This window comes from Marmota monax, unplaced genomic scaffold (genome assembly GCF_021218885.2).
Source record: "Marmota monax isolate L192 unplaced genomic scaffold, Marmota_monax_Labrador192_F-V1.1 WCK01_AAM20220418_F8-fsc00311, whole genome shotgun sequence".
Taxonomy (NCBI): Eukaryota; Metazoa; Chordata; class Mammalia; order Rodentia; family Sciuridae; genus Marmota; species Marmota monax.
In genome coordinates, this window is record NW_026694601.1 from 1,154,789 (window position 1) to 1,167,656 (window position 12,868).

The following is a 12,868-nucleotide window of genomic DNA, read 5'->3' on the forward strand; positions in this document are numbered from 1 at the left end:
GGGATGATAGGTACTAGGGAGAAAACTAAATCTGGAAAGGGAGATAGGAAATAGAAAGGGAAAGACCGTTTTAAAACAGGTGAGAATGTAATATCTGGAACAAGACCTGAGGGAAGTGAAGGTGTGCTCCCTTAAGATATTTAGAGAGAGAGCTTTCCAAGTGAAAGAAATAGCAAGTGCAAAGGCCCTGAGGGAGGAGGCTGCTTGTAGCCCAATGTTGGAGCCCAGTGAACCAGAAAGAAGGTGATTGGAGACAAAGGGAAGACAAAGAGAAAAAGGGGGCCAGGTACAGAAAGGTCTCAGATCATTTAAGGACTTTGAGTTTTTCCCTGGGTCAGATAAAAAGACTTTGTAGGATTTTAAACAAAAGAACAACATAATCAGGGTTACTTAAAAAAAAAAAAGTCTTTATTTTTTAAAAGCAGTTTTAGGTTCAGAGCAAAATCGAGCAGAAAGTACAGAGATTTGGGGCTGGCCAGGGTATAGCTCAGTGGTAGAGCACTTACTTAGCATGCTCAAGGCCCTGGGTTCAATCCTCAGCAACACACACACACACACACACACACACACCAGAGAGAGATAACAAAGATTTCCCAAATAGTGTTTGTCTCTTCCCCCACAGCCATTCCCATGAATAGTTTTTATTCTTAGTGTTGTATATTTACAGATTCCAGCAAATGTCAACGTTGAGATAATACTGCTCTATTTCTAGTTTGCTGAGAGTTTTTGTCATGAATAGGTATTGGATATCATCAAACACCTTTTACTGGTTTACCTTTTAACAGTTGAACTTTTTCTGAGATCAATGAATTGACTCCCTGGAGTGTGTTTTTCATAACTTCTGGGGAATGTATTAATGTGAACTGCTCTTGACAGAGATATCTCATTCGGATCTCTAGGTGCTCATGAAAATCTGGTGCGTGGACCTGGCAGGCCAAGTTCACATCCTTGAATTGTGGTCTCTGTAAAGCAGGCTCAGTGGTAAAGAGCCCCTGGGTTAGATCCCAGTACTAAAAAATAAAAAAAATGAGGGGTTATTGTAATGCCAGATTCGTGGGACCCCAACAGATCTCCAGAAGCCGAATCCGATGCAATCACACAAGAGTCTTTATTGCAAGCTCGTGCCTGGACTTAACTGTTTCCAACACAGTGGTCCCAGGGAGTGAGCCCCGGTCCTTTGTTCAGTGATATTTTATAGGTTTTGGGGGGATACTCTATGTGTCACAACATCACACAGCAAATCATTCCACACTGTGGGAAACAACAACTTTTATCATTGATTAGCACATTCACTGGAGGGAACAAGTTGGGTAGGGGTGATTGGTTAGTACAAGAGGGAGATTTGTTTGAACTGATTGGTTTAAGCCACGAGGGGTGTATGTGCTGAACTACATGGGTTCCCAACACGTTATCAACCACCATAAACTACTGGGGGTCATCTGGTATCCCAGGTATTTTCCCTGTCTCATGCTGATTGGTGGTTGCTAGGGGGTTGCTATGGGTTCTCACCTAGCCTAACTGAGTCAGGGACACCTGGCACCGCAGATCTCTCCTGTTTTTTTTTTTTTTTTGTCTACAGACAAACAACTCAGCAGGGTGGGTATGTGCTTAGGAGTGCTCTGTGGGTTTTTCCAAGCACAAGGGTCACGCCCCCTTCCTTGGACAGGCTTTGCTCTGAGATTGAGGCTGGTTTTTCAAAAATGGAGTCACATCAGTTTCTCATTAAGAGGAGGACAGGAGGCCTCTAGTTTCTCTTGATGACCCCCTTTCTGCCAACATGCAGTGTTGCAGGATAACCAGCCTCACAGCAGGGATCCTGTTGGTTCTTTGGGTCTCTCTACTTTTCTTTCTTTTCTCCTCCCTCCCTCCCTCCCATGCTTATTTCCTTCCTTCCTATTCTGGGGCTAGAACCCAGGGCCTTGCACATGATAGGTAAGGGCTCAACCACTGAGTTACATCCCCAGCGCCCTGTCTACTTATTTCTGCACTGAGACCACACACTTTTTTTTTTCCCTTGTTGCCAGTGGGTTTTGCTTCTTCCTCCCTTGAGGAAGGCCCACAGCCCCCACGGGTTTCCTTCCTGAGAGCTGCGGCTGTCAGCTGTGTACTATGTGGCTGACCTCAGGCAGGGATCCAGGCCAGGTCCTGGAGAAGCAGAGGAGATGGCTTTGGGTCCTGTGGTCAAGACAAAGCATTCACTTCCTCTTGAGTTTGGTGAAAATATCAGGTCAGCAATTCTCACCACACTGGAAAGAAAAAAAAAAGGGAAATTTCAGTTTCCCAGTGTTAGCAATTACTCAACTATAAATAAATCCTTCTAATGAAGAATCAAGAGTTACTGGATCTGTATTAGGTGAAGTAGCCTTGAAAATAAGACTATTCAACAGAGTCTCTGCTTATAATAAGCCAAAGAAAACCAACTTCACCTTCTACTTCATAGTACCTCATCAGGACCTCCAAATTCTACCACCAAATGTTTCTCTAGTCAGCAAACATCTTTCTCTGCCACCACCAGCTGAGCTCAAGTGATCCTTGTGCTTTAGCCTTCCAAGTTGCTGGGACTACAGGCACATAGCACTGCACCTGGCTATCCTGAAAATGTTTTCAGGGTCTCAAAAAGCTTTGGTTTATGCAGGTTCTATCTATTGATATACATACTATATCAGAAACTAAAATGGGGGCCAGGAGTGGTGGTACATGCCTATAATCCCAGGGACTTGGGAGGCTGAAGCAGGAGGATTGCCAAGTTCAAGGCCAGCCTTAGCAACTTAGTGATATCATTTCAAAATAAAAAATAAAAAGGCCTGGGAATATAGCTCACTCATAGTGTGCCCCAGATTCAAACCCTAGTACTACCAAAAAAAAAAAAAAAAGAAGAAGAAGAAAAAGAAATTATACTGGAGACATTAAAAATTATATATTTTATTTTATAATATTCATTTTAGAATATTAAATCCAGTAATATTAACATAAATGGTATATTATGAAAAATTACAATATTATTCAAATCAAAAATTGGTGAGATGTTTTCAAGTCTTTTATTGTCTGTCTGGCTTACAGAAAACAACTGCACTCTCATATCTATATTTACATTCAATTTGTTTGATTGATTCAATTTGTTTTGGTTGAAGTATATAAAGAAAATATGGCCTCTTGGGTAAGTAGTTAAGAAAGAGAGGAGTATTTTAATAGCCTTTTGGATAATCTTCTCTGATACTGCAGCAAAATTTGACAAGTGGTTGTTTCTTCAAGGTTATTTACAATGGCTGGTTGTTGTGATACACACCTGTAGTCCCATCAGCTCAGGAGGCTGAGGTTTAGGATCATGAGTTGGAGGCCAGCCTCAGCAATTTAGTGAGGCCCTATCTCAAAATAAAAAATAAAAAGGGCTGGGGATGTGGTTCAGTGATAAAGAGGCCCCTGAGTTCTAGATCCCAGTACTAAAAAATAAAAAAATAATAATAAAATTAAAAAATAAAAAGAACTGGGGATGTAGCTGAGTGGTAAAATAACTCTGGGCTCTATTTCTAGTATTGGGGGAAAAAAAAAAAAAACGACAAACAGGTTCATTACAATGTAGGCTCTGAACCATAACAGCAAACTTTTCATACTCTAGATTAAAATCTATTGGTGGATTTTGTTCTTTGAATGGAACTTTTACCTATCAGTGGTTTTTTTAATCATGCATTGGTTATTTGGAAAATATTGGGTTTATGCAGGTCTTCCAAATGTTTACACACTTTATTATACAACACTTAAAAATCACATTTGTTAACCAGATCTCATTAGAAATGTATTTCAGTATTGGGGAGCTATCATGCTCACAGTGGTGAACTACTGTTTTTTAAAATCATGATTTTTGCTCGGAAACTCAAATTTTATTCTCAGCAATACTGTGGGTATTATTTTCCTTGATATGACAGGCTGAATTCATTCCGTTTTAAGGAAAAAATGTCTTTTAAATACCAAGTCTGAATAGCCAGTTTGTCAGTTGTCCTTTCAAGTAAAAATGCATTCCATGAAAATGGTGGCTGACATAGGACAAACGCTTTTCCTAGAGCCGGCCATGCTTTTCAGTATGCAGAAGTGCTCTGTGTGGACTTCCCATTTTTGTCACAAACGGTATTAAAAAAATGTACTTAAGGTTGAGATCTTAGAAAATCAGTAATGCTGCACCAAGAATATTTCTTATGAGAAACTGGCTTTTTAATTTTATTTTTTTATCTTGGAAATGACATGGTGGTGAAAAACATGATGACAACTAGTACATTTTAGTGGCATTGTTCAGATTCTGCTAAAATGCCAGATATTTCATCCATCACTGATTTTGCAATCTCAGTTCACATACTGACACAGTGAAAAAGGCAAATCATCAGTTTGTATTATTATGAAAATAGTTTTGACTTCATAGAACCCCTGAATGTGTCTTGGAGACCTGCAGGAGACCTCTAAGTTCATATTTTGATAACCATTAAATTGATCTATCAACTTCACTTTTATTTGTGCAATGCTGGGAACAAAACCCAGGGCATGGTGTATGCTAGGAAAATGTTCTACCACTGAGCTACATTTCCAGCCCAGCTGAATTTCCGCCCCCCGCCCCCCAGTACTGGAGATTGAACCCTGGGACACCCTGCAATGAGCTACATCCCAGTCCTTTTTTAATTTTTATTTTGAGACAGGGTCCCACTAGTTACCCAGGCTGGCCTTGAATTTGCAATTCTCCTGCCTCAGCCTCCTGAGTTGCTGAGATTATGGCATGCACCACTGTGCCCGCTACTTATTACTTTTTTAGCCACTCCTGTTTTACAATTTTTATTAGACTTTATCAATTAGAATTGATAGCATTTCTTAGCTGGTTTGTCATCCAGGGCAACAACTGCCTGTCAAGGTCCAGGACTTCATTCAGTTGTCAATATTTTAATTCTAATATTCAGATATTTATTTCATTTTCCCTTCAGTGTATTTGACATCTGGCAGTAAATATAAAATTTATTAAGGAAAGACTTAAAATGATTTACTTAATTTACAAATGTATTGTATCATCCAGAGATAATTGAATATAATGACTAAAAGCCAAATATCTGAAAATTATCTTAATGTTTGGTTGAAACACTAGATTTTCCCCTTAGTATTACACTGGCACTATCAGTACAAAATTCAATATCAAAAATTTCTTCTCGTTTTTATTTGTTTTTATGTTGGGGATCAAATTCGTGACCTCATATATGTTAAGCACATCTTTATACTGAGCTACATCCCACAAGAAGGTTTTTGTATGCATATTTCTCATTGAAATAAATTTTCTTGAGCACTGACAATCAAATTGAATATGTGCTTAACCAGGTGTGCACACCTGTAATCCCAGTGAGTTGAGAGGCTGCGGCAAGAGGATTCCAAGTTTCAGACCAGTCTGGACAACTTAGTGAGACCGTGTCTCAAAATAAATAGAAAAAAATTGGAGATGTACTTCAATGGTAAAGTACCCCTAGGTTTGATTCCCAGTACTTGGAAAAAAATTAATATATGCTTTCAGTTATTGTTCCACATTATTTGCAAGACTCACTAAACAAACTTCAGTCTTAAAATTTGCATTTTTAAGTATATTATTAAAATGATTCTATATGGAAAAAAGAGACACAACAGTGGGGTGTGGTGTTTCATGACTTTAATTCCAGTAACTCTGGAGGCTGAGACAGGAGGATTGTGAGGTCAAGCCCAGCTTGGGCAACTTAGTGAGACCCTGTTTCCCCTATTTCGAAATAAAAATTAAAAAGGGCTGTGGACATAGTTCAGTGGTAAAGTGCCCCTGGGTTTGATCCCCAGAATTAAAAACAAACAAACATACAGACAGATGTGGCATTGATAATAGTGGAAAATTACAGCCTGCCCTTCAAATTTTCTAAGTAGTTGTAGTAGCCTCAGAGATGTGCTGCCCAGACTCCCTTTGGAAGAAGGAGGTGGTTCCCACTGGGGAAACACAGACTCCAGCTATCAGCTCCTTCAGGATCTCAGCAATAGACAGTGGCATTAGCAAGATGAACCAGTATCTGTTTCTAGAGAACCCAATCTTAGACAGCTGTTTGGTCATTTTAGAAAGACTTTGTTTTATGAGAGAGAACAAAAATCTAGATTTTGATGAGACATCTGTATTGGTCACATTCTTTTTTAAGGTACTAAAAAAATCCCATAATGGCCAAAGATGCTCATTTAAAAAAAAAAAAAAAGCACACAGTAGAGTCTGTTTAAATTTCTGATTAAATTTTTTTAAAAATTTGGGGCTGGGGATGTGGTTCAAGTGGTAGAGCGCTTGCCTGGCATGTGTGAGGCACTGAGTTCGATCCTCAGCACCACATAAAAATAATAAAATAAAGGTACTATGTCCACCTAAAACTAAAAAATAAATATTATTAATTTTTTAAAAAAATTTAAGACGTTTTTCATCTTAAGTTTTGGGGGCTGAGGCTGCAACTCATTGGTAGAGTGCTACATGCCTAGCATGTGCCGGGTTCTAACTTCAATCCCCAGTATTACGTTTTAAAAGTTCATTTTCTTTATTGTCTCATCAGTAAAATATCTTTTTTAAAATATGGAAAGTGGAGAAAAATATTTCTTTTAGGTGTTTTGGCATTTCAAATGTTTATTTGGGAAACAGACTCACGATATTCTTTGAAATGTATCTCAGTGATGTTTGCAAATATTCTTTTTTTTTTCAAAGAGAGAGAATTTGTTAATATTTATTTTTTAGTTTTTGGTGGACACAACATCTTTTTTTTTTTTTGACACAACATCTTTATTTTTTTATTTTTATGTGGTGCTGAGGATCGAACCCAGCACCCTGCGCATGCCAGGCAAGCGCGCTACCACTTGAGCCACATCCCCAGCCCACAAATATTCTTTATTTCAACCATTAGCATTAGTAAAACATTATTGCCATTCCTATGAAATATATGAATTTTTGAGCTACTGATTATGGCAGTAACAAAGTAAGTCACTCATATTCTGGGTTGAAATAGCTAAATTGTTGTTTATTTTGGAGTGCATTTACCAATGAGCTACGTTACCTAGTCCAGTCCTTTTATTTTTTATTTTGAGGCAGGGTCTCCCTAAGTTGCTGAGGGTCTGGGTTAAGTTTCTGAGTCTCTCTCAAACGTGGGATTCTCTTGTTTCAGCTCCTGAGTTGCTAGGATTATAGGTATGTGCTACCATAACCAGCAGAAGTGCACATTTTAGACTGATTTTTGTACGATATTAAAACTGCTCCTGCCAGGTGTGGTGGTGGATTCCTATAATCCCAGCAACTTGGGAGGCTTAGGCAGGATGATGGCAAGTTAAAAACCAGCCTCAGTGAGTTCTCAAGGCCCTAAGCAAGTTAGTGAGACTGTTTCAAAATAAAAAGGGCTGAGGATGTGGCTCAGTGGTTAAGTGCCCCTGGGTTCAATCCCTAGTGCCCAAAAAACAAAAACAGAAACCCCCCAAAACTGCTCCCTGCCATTCTCAATTTTGCATTGTATCAGAAGATTCCTAGGCTTAAGTTTATTATTACCACTTTAAAAGATTTATGTTTATGATTCCAAAGGTTTGTGGTTATGATATTTCTTCAAAATTTTAAGAAATATATACAAACTTCACTGTCCCTTCCTTTTATGTGCTCGTTTTCCATATTTTATTGCAACTTCCTTCACGAATAAATACCCAAACACCACACTCTTAACTATTCACAAGAAATTCAAATCATCAGCAATTCATGATCAAAGCAGAAACAATCGAACCAAAATAGAAGCAATACCAATGATGTGATTTGAAGATAATAATGAAGTGGCAACTCTCCTAAATCTCAGAATGTCTCCTGCCAAGCAGAATACTTTTCTCATTGATTTTCTTAGGAGGCCCTTCACTACCAGAAAATCCTACATCATTGGGCTGATGAACTAATGAATTTATATTAGTATTTTACATTCATCATTAATTTTGTCTCTCATTGCAGTTACTATTGTCCTTTTTACTAACAGATACTGAAACCTTTCAATAGTTTATCATATGTACCTGTTTGTTCACATACATTCACATACATGTATCGTTAATAGGATAAATTAAGAACTGAAAATGAATCCAATCAACTATTCGATTTTAGAATAAAGCTAGATCTCCTCCCTTGCCACTATGTTGAATACTTTTTGGGGTACCTATTCTGTCCCTGCTTCTGGGGAATCACCTCTTTCCCTGTTGACTGGTCTGGTGCCATGGCACATGTCTGTATCCCAGCAATTTGGGAGGCTGAGGCAGGCAGATTAACAGTTGGAGGCTGGTGCTAGAGTTGTAGCTCAGCAGTAGAGCGCTTGCTTAGCACATGTGAGGTGCTGAGTTTGATCCTCAGCGCCACATAAAAATAAATAATTGAGATATTGTGACCACCTACAACTAAAAAAAATATATTTAAAAAAAGATTTGGAGTCCATCCAGAACCTGTCTGGGGATGTCTCTCAAAGGTAAGGTGCCTCCAGGTTCAATCCTCCGTTCCAAAACAACAACAACAACAAAGACCCACCTGCTAGCTGCATTGGGAGCAGCCTTAGTTATACAAGGTGACCCAAACTTTCTCAGTTCTACTCCTCAGCTTTGGATGATCGTTCACTGTCCAGCACTTTGACTGAAGTTGTAAAGATAATAATCCCTTCTGAATTTGCATTCTACTCTCATGTACAATTAATTAAAACAAATTTTAAAAAATTTTTAAATCTCAAATCCAAATTCATCATATATAATAGAGTGTAATTTCTCATTCTTCTGGTTATACACGATGTGGAATCCCACCTATGTAGTTATATATGTACATAGGATAATTATGTCTGATTTATTCTACTGTCCTTCCTACCCCCAACCCCCCTCTCCTCCCTTCACTCTGCTGTACCTAATCTAAAGTAATTCTATTCTTCCCTAGCCCCCACCCCCTTAATGTGAATTAGCATCTGCATATCAGACTGATGGCTATCAGTGCTTATCTTTCAGCCACTTTGGAGGTTTATGACAAGAGAAGAAAGTGGTCTTCTATAGGTCCCTGGTTCTATTGGTAGTTTGCTTTGAAGGCCCTGCCTGGAAACTCCAGAGACAGGTGCAACTGTACCTTTATCTCCAATTCTTTACTTTTTAAATTTTTATTTTATTTTATTTATTTTTTAGTTGTCAATGGACCTTTTTAAAATTTATTTATATGCAGGGCTGAGAATCGAACCCAGTGCCTCACACAAGCAAGCAAGCGTTCTGCCACTGAGCCACAATCCCAGCCTCCATTTCTTTACTTTTAACTTTATCACATTTGATTCTTCTTATTTGTCACCCACATAGTCCTAACTAAACATTTCTTTAGCAAAGTTCTTCCTACCCCACCATTTCTTTCTTTTTTTAAAAAAATATATTTATTCTTTAGTTGTAGGTGGACACAATACCTTTATTTAATTTTTATGTGGTGCTGCTGAGAATTGAACTCAGGGCCTCACGCATGCTAGGTGAGCGCTTTTCCTCTGAGCCACAATCCCAACCCCCCACCACTTCTTTTGATAATGAGGGTCAATGTAAAAAAATATCCTTATATGGGTGAGCTACATGTGCTTAGCCTTGAATACACGACACAAAAGCCACCTAGAGGTGGCTTCTTAATACCTTTGTAACACCCTAGGGTGGGGATGTGATTTTTAGTGGCATTAAAACATCTCAAAATTTTATATATGTGTGTAAATATATGTATATATATACACACACACACATATATACATACATATATAAAATATATACATACATATCCATATATTTACACATATATAAAATATGTACATACATGTATAAACATATATGTGTTTCTAACAGATACAACCTTGTAAATGGGAGTTTTAGGGTCTTTTAGGACTTTGAGGGATTATGGATTGTATCTCATCACCAAAACATGGACACACAGATATGTGTAAAATATCCATCGATTCCATTGGTTCAACTGACAAAGGATACACTTGCTTCCTCATCTGGACAGTGAGGTGACCAGCAGGAGGACTGAGGGCTGCTCCAGGGACAGATGCTGAAGCCTGCGGTTTCTCTGACTCTGGCAGCCAGAGGGGGGTTCTCCTCCGGTTCCCCATGGTGCGCTATTGCTAGACACTGTATAAACTGCAGCCGGCCCTACTCCAGCTGTGTTGTCTCTCTCTGCTGCATCCCTGCTCTCCGAACGTTTACACTCATTGCTTTTGGGGAAGTGAATTCTCCAGATGTCTGCAGATAAACTGGCCTTAGCAGGTATAGATGGTTTATCCCTGAAGCTGAGAAATTGGGTCTCTGTTCACTTGTAAATCACCTGGGGAGTAGATGGAGAAGAGTGGGGATGGGATCCCGAAGGTCTGGGTTTGGCGAAGGGCTGACTCAGAGTAGCTTTGATTTCACTAGTTTTTTTTTTTTTTAATATTATTTTTTTAGTTGTACACAATAACTTTATTTCACTTATTTATTTTTATGTGATGCTGAGGCTCGAACCCAGGGCCTCGCACGCTCTAGGGGAGTGCCCTACCGCTGAGCCCCAGCCTCAGTCCTGATTTCACCATACTTAACCAAGACTTCAATAGTTCTTTATTGCTGCCAGGAGGTGATCTGATCACTTTACACTTTTAGCTCATTTATCATCATCATCATTGTTATTATTTTTACTTTTAGCTCAGTTACTCCCCTTAATAATCCAATGAGGTTGTGGCTGTTCTCAATTTGAAGGCTCCAGATGTTCAGAGTCTAACACAACCACCAAGGCCAGATTTTGAAGTAGGGATCAATTATGTGAGTGTGCACAGTGGTGGGGACAGAAGCCCCAAACCCTTACATTGTGAGGGTGTGAGAAAGGCGGTTTAAATATGGTTTGCTTTTTCCAAAACTCATATTGAAATTTAATCCCCATCATGAGATGTTAAGAAACAGGACCTGGGCTGGAGTTGTAGCTCAATAGTAGAGGACTTGCCTAGCACATGTGAGGGACTGGGTTCGAATCTCAGCACTGCATATAAATAATTAAATAAAGGTCCATTGACAACTAAAAAAAAAAACAAACTAAAAAATAAAAAGAAAAAAATTGACAGGACCTCTCACAGGTAATTGTGGTTCTGCTTTCATGAATGCGTTAACCTGTGCATTCCATGAGTAGATTAATGGGTTGCTTTGAGAGTGAGTCTGCTATATAAGCCAGATTGGGGCAGGGGATGTAGTTCAGGGGTAAAGCACCTGCTTAGCATATATGAGGCCCTGTGTTGGATCCCCAGGATTGCTGGGGTTAGTGAGGGAAGAAGGGGAGCCAATTTGGCTAGGTTCCTCTCTTGCTCCCTGTTTCTTCTGTTGTAATGACACGTGCTACCATGTGACTCTTCAGCAAGAAAGTCATTGCCAGATGTGTCCCCTCAATTTGGAGTCAAGAACTGTGAATCAGTGTAAAGCTTTTTTTCTTTATGACTTGCTGATTATGGTTTGGATATGGTTGGATCTTAGCCCCCACAGTTTCACGTGCTGGAAGCTTGGTTCTTTATGTGGTGGTGTTGAGGTGGTGAGACATGTTTAAGAGGTGGATCCTAGTGAGAGGCTATTAGCGGTGCCACCCTCAGAAGGGGTTAATATAGTTCTGGGATCCTAAGTAGTTTTCTCCAGAGTGAATCATTACAAAAGAACAAGACTGGCTTCTTCCCACTCTTTGGCTTCATCATGTGATCTCGCCATCTCCCACCACTCCCATCATGATGCAATTTGCCATGAGGCTTTTACCAGAGCTGGTGCTACACACTTTGGACTTTCAGCCAAATATTTAGCTCTTTGTGAGCTAAATAAACCTATTTTCTTTATAAAGGATCCAGCCTCAGGTATTTTGTAATAGCAATGGAAAATTGACTAACCTACTTACTCAGTTTGTGGTACTGTGTTATTAGAAACAGAAAATGGAGTGAAAACAGAGGTTTCTCTTGGAATTCTGAATTGATTGCTATAAGGCTGGAATTTTTTAGGGTCCTTGCTTGGCCTTCAGAGATGGGAGTGCAGGGATAGGCAATGTTATTGAGGTGGTAAGAGATAACATGAAAGCAAAACCCTAAAAACACGTTAAGTTTTTAGGGGCCTGAGTTTTCTGTCATTTTCAAGTGTATTGTTTATAAAATGGTTTCATGAAAGACTTCCTAAAAGTTGACAAAGAAGCTCCTTGTTACTTGAACAACCTTAATAATTAGGTACAAAAGAAATTTTCCTTAAAGGGGCTGGGGTTGTGGCTCTGTGGTAGAGCCCTTGCCTAGCATGCACGAGGCACTGGGTTCGATTCCCAGGCACCACATTAAAAAAATAACAATAAACAAACAAAATAAAAGCATTAAAAAAAAAAAGAAATTTTCCTTAAAGCCGTCAAAGGTAAACCTGAGGTCAAACTTGCAGGTCACTTGCCTAGGACAGACCATACAAATATGTACAATATTACCTCTGCGGGCATAAGCATTTCTCTGAGAAGGGCTTCTTGCACTGTTATCAGCTTTTCACAGAGGCCAGGGAGCCCCCAAAACGTGCAGAATCTCTGCAGGACAGTATCCCTTTAGAGACCCGGAGAGAGCAAAGCCTAAGAAGGGTGGGAGAAAGTCTGCAGTATGCATTCTGGTTTGAGAGGTCAAGGGAAAGCCCGGGTTCTGGGAATTGCTCCTTTGCCCTCCCTGGACTCCTGGGGGTCTACACTGCACAAGCAATACCCCCGTCCCGCCTGCAAATGGTGTTCAATACGGGTTTCTCTGAAGCCCGCTTCCTGGCAAGTGGACTCAAAGCCAGGGCGTGGCCGGCTCTAATCGGCTCCCAGCGCCAGCTCGGAGCCTGCAGCGGG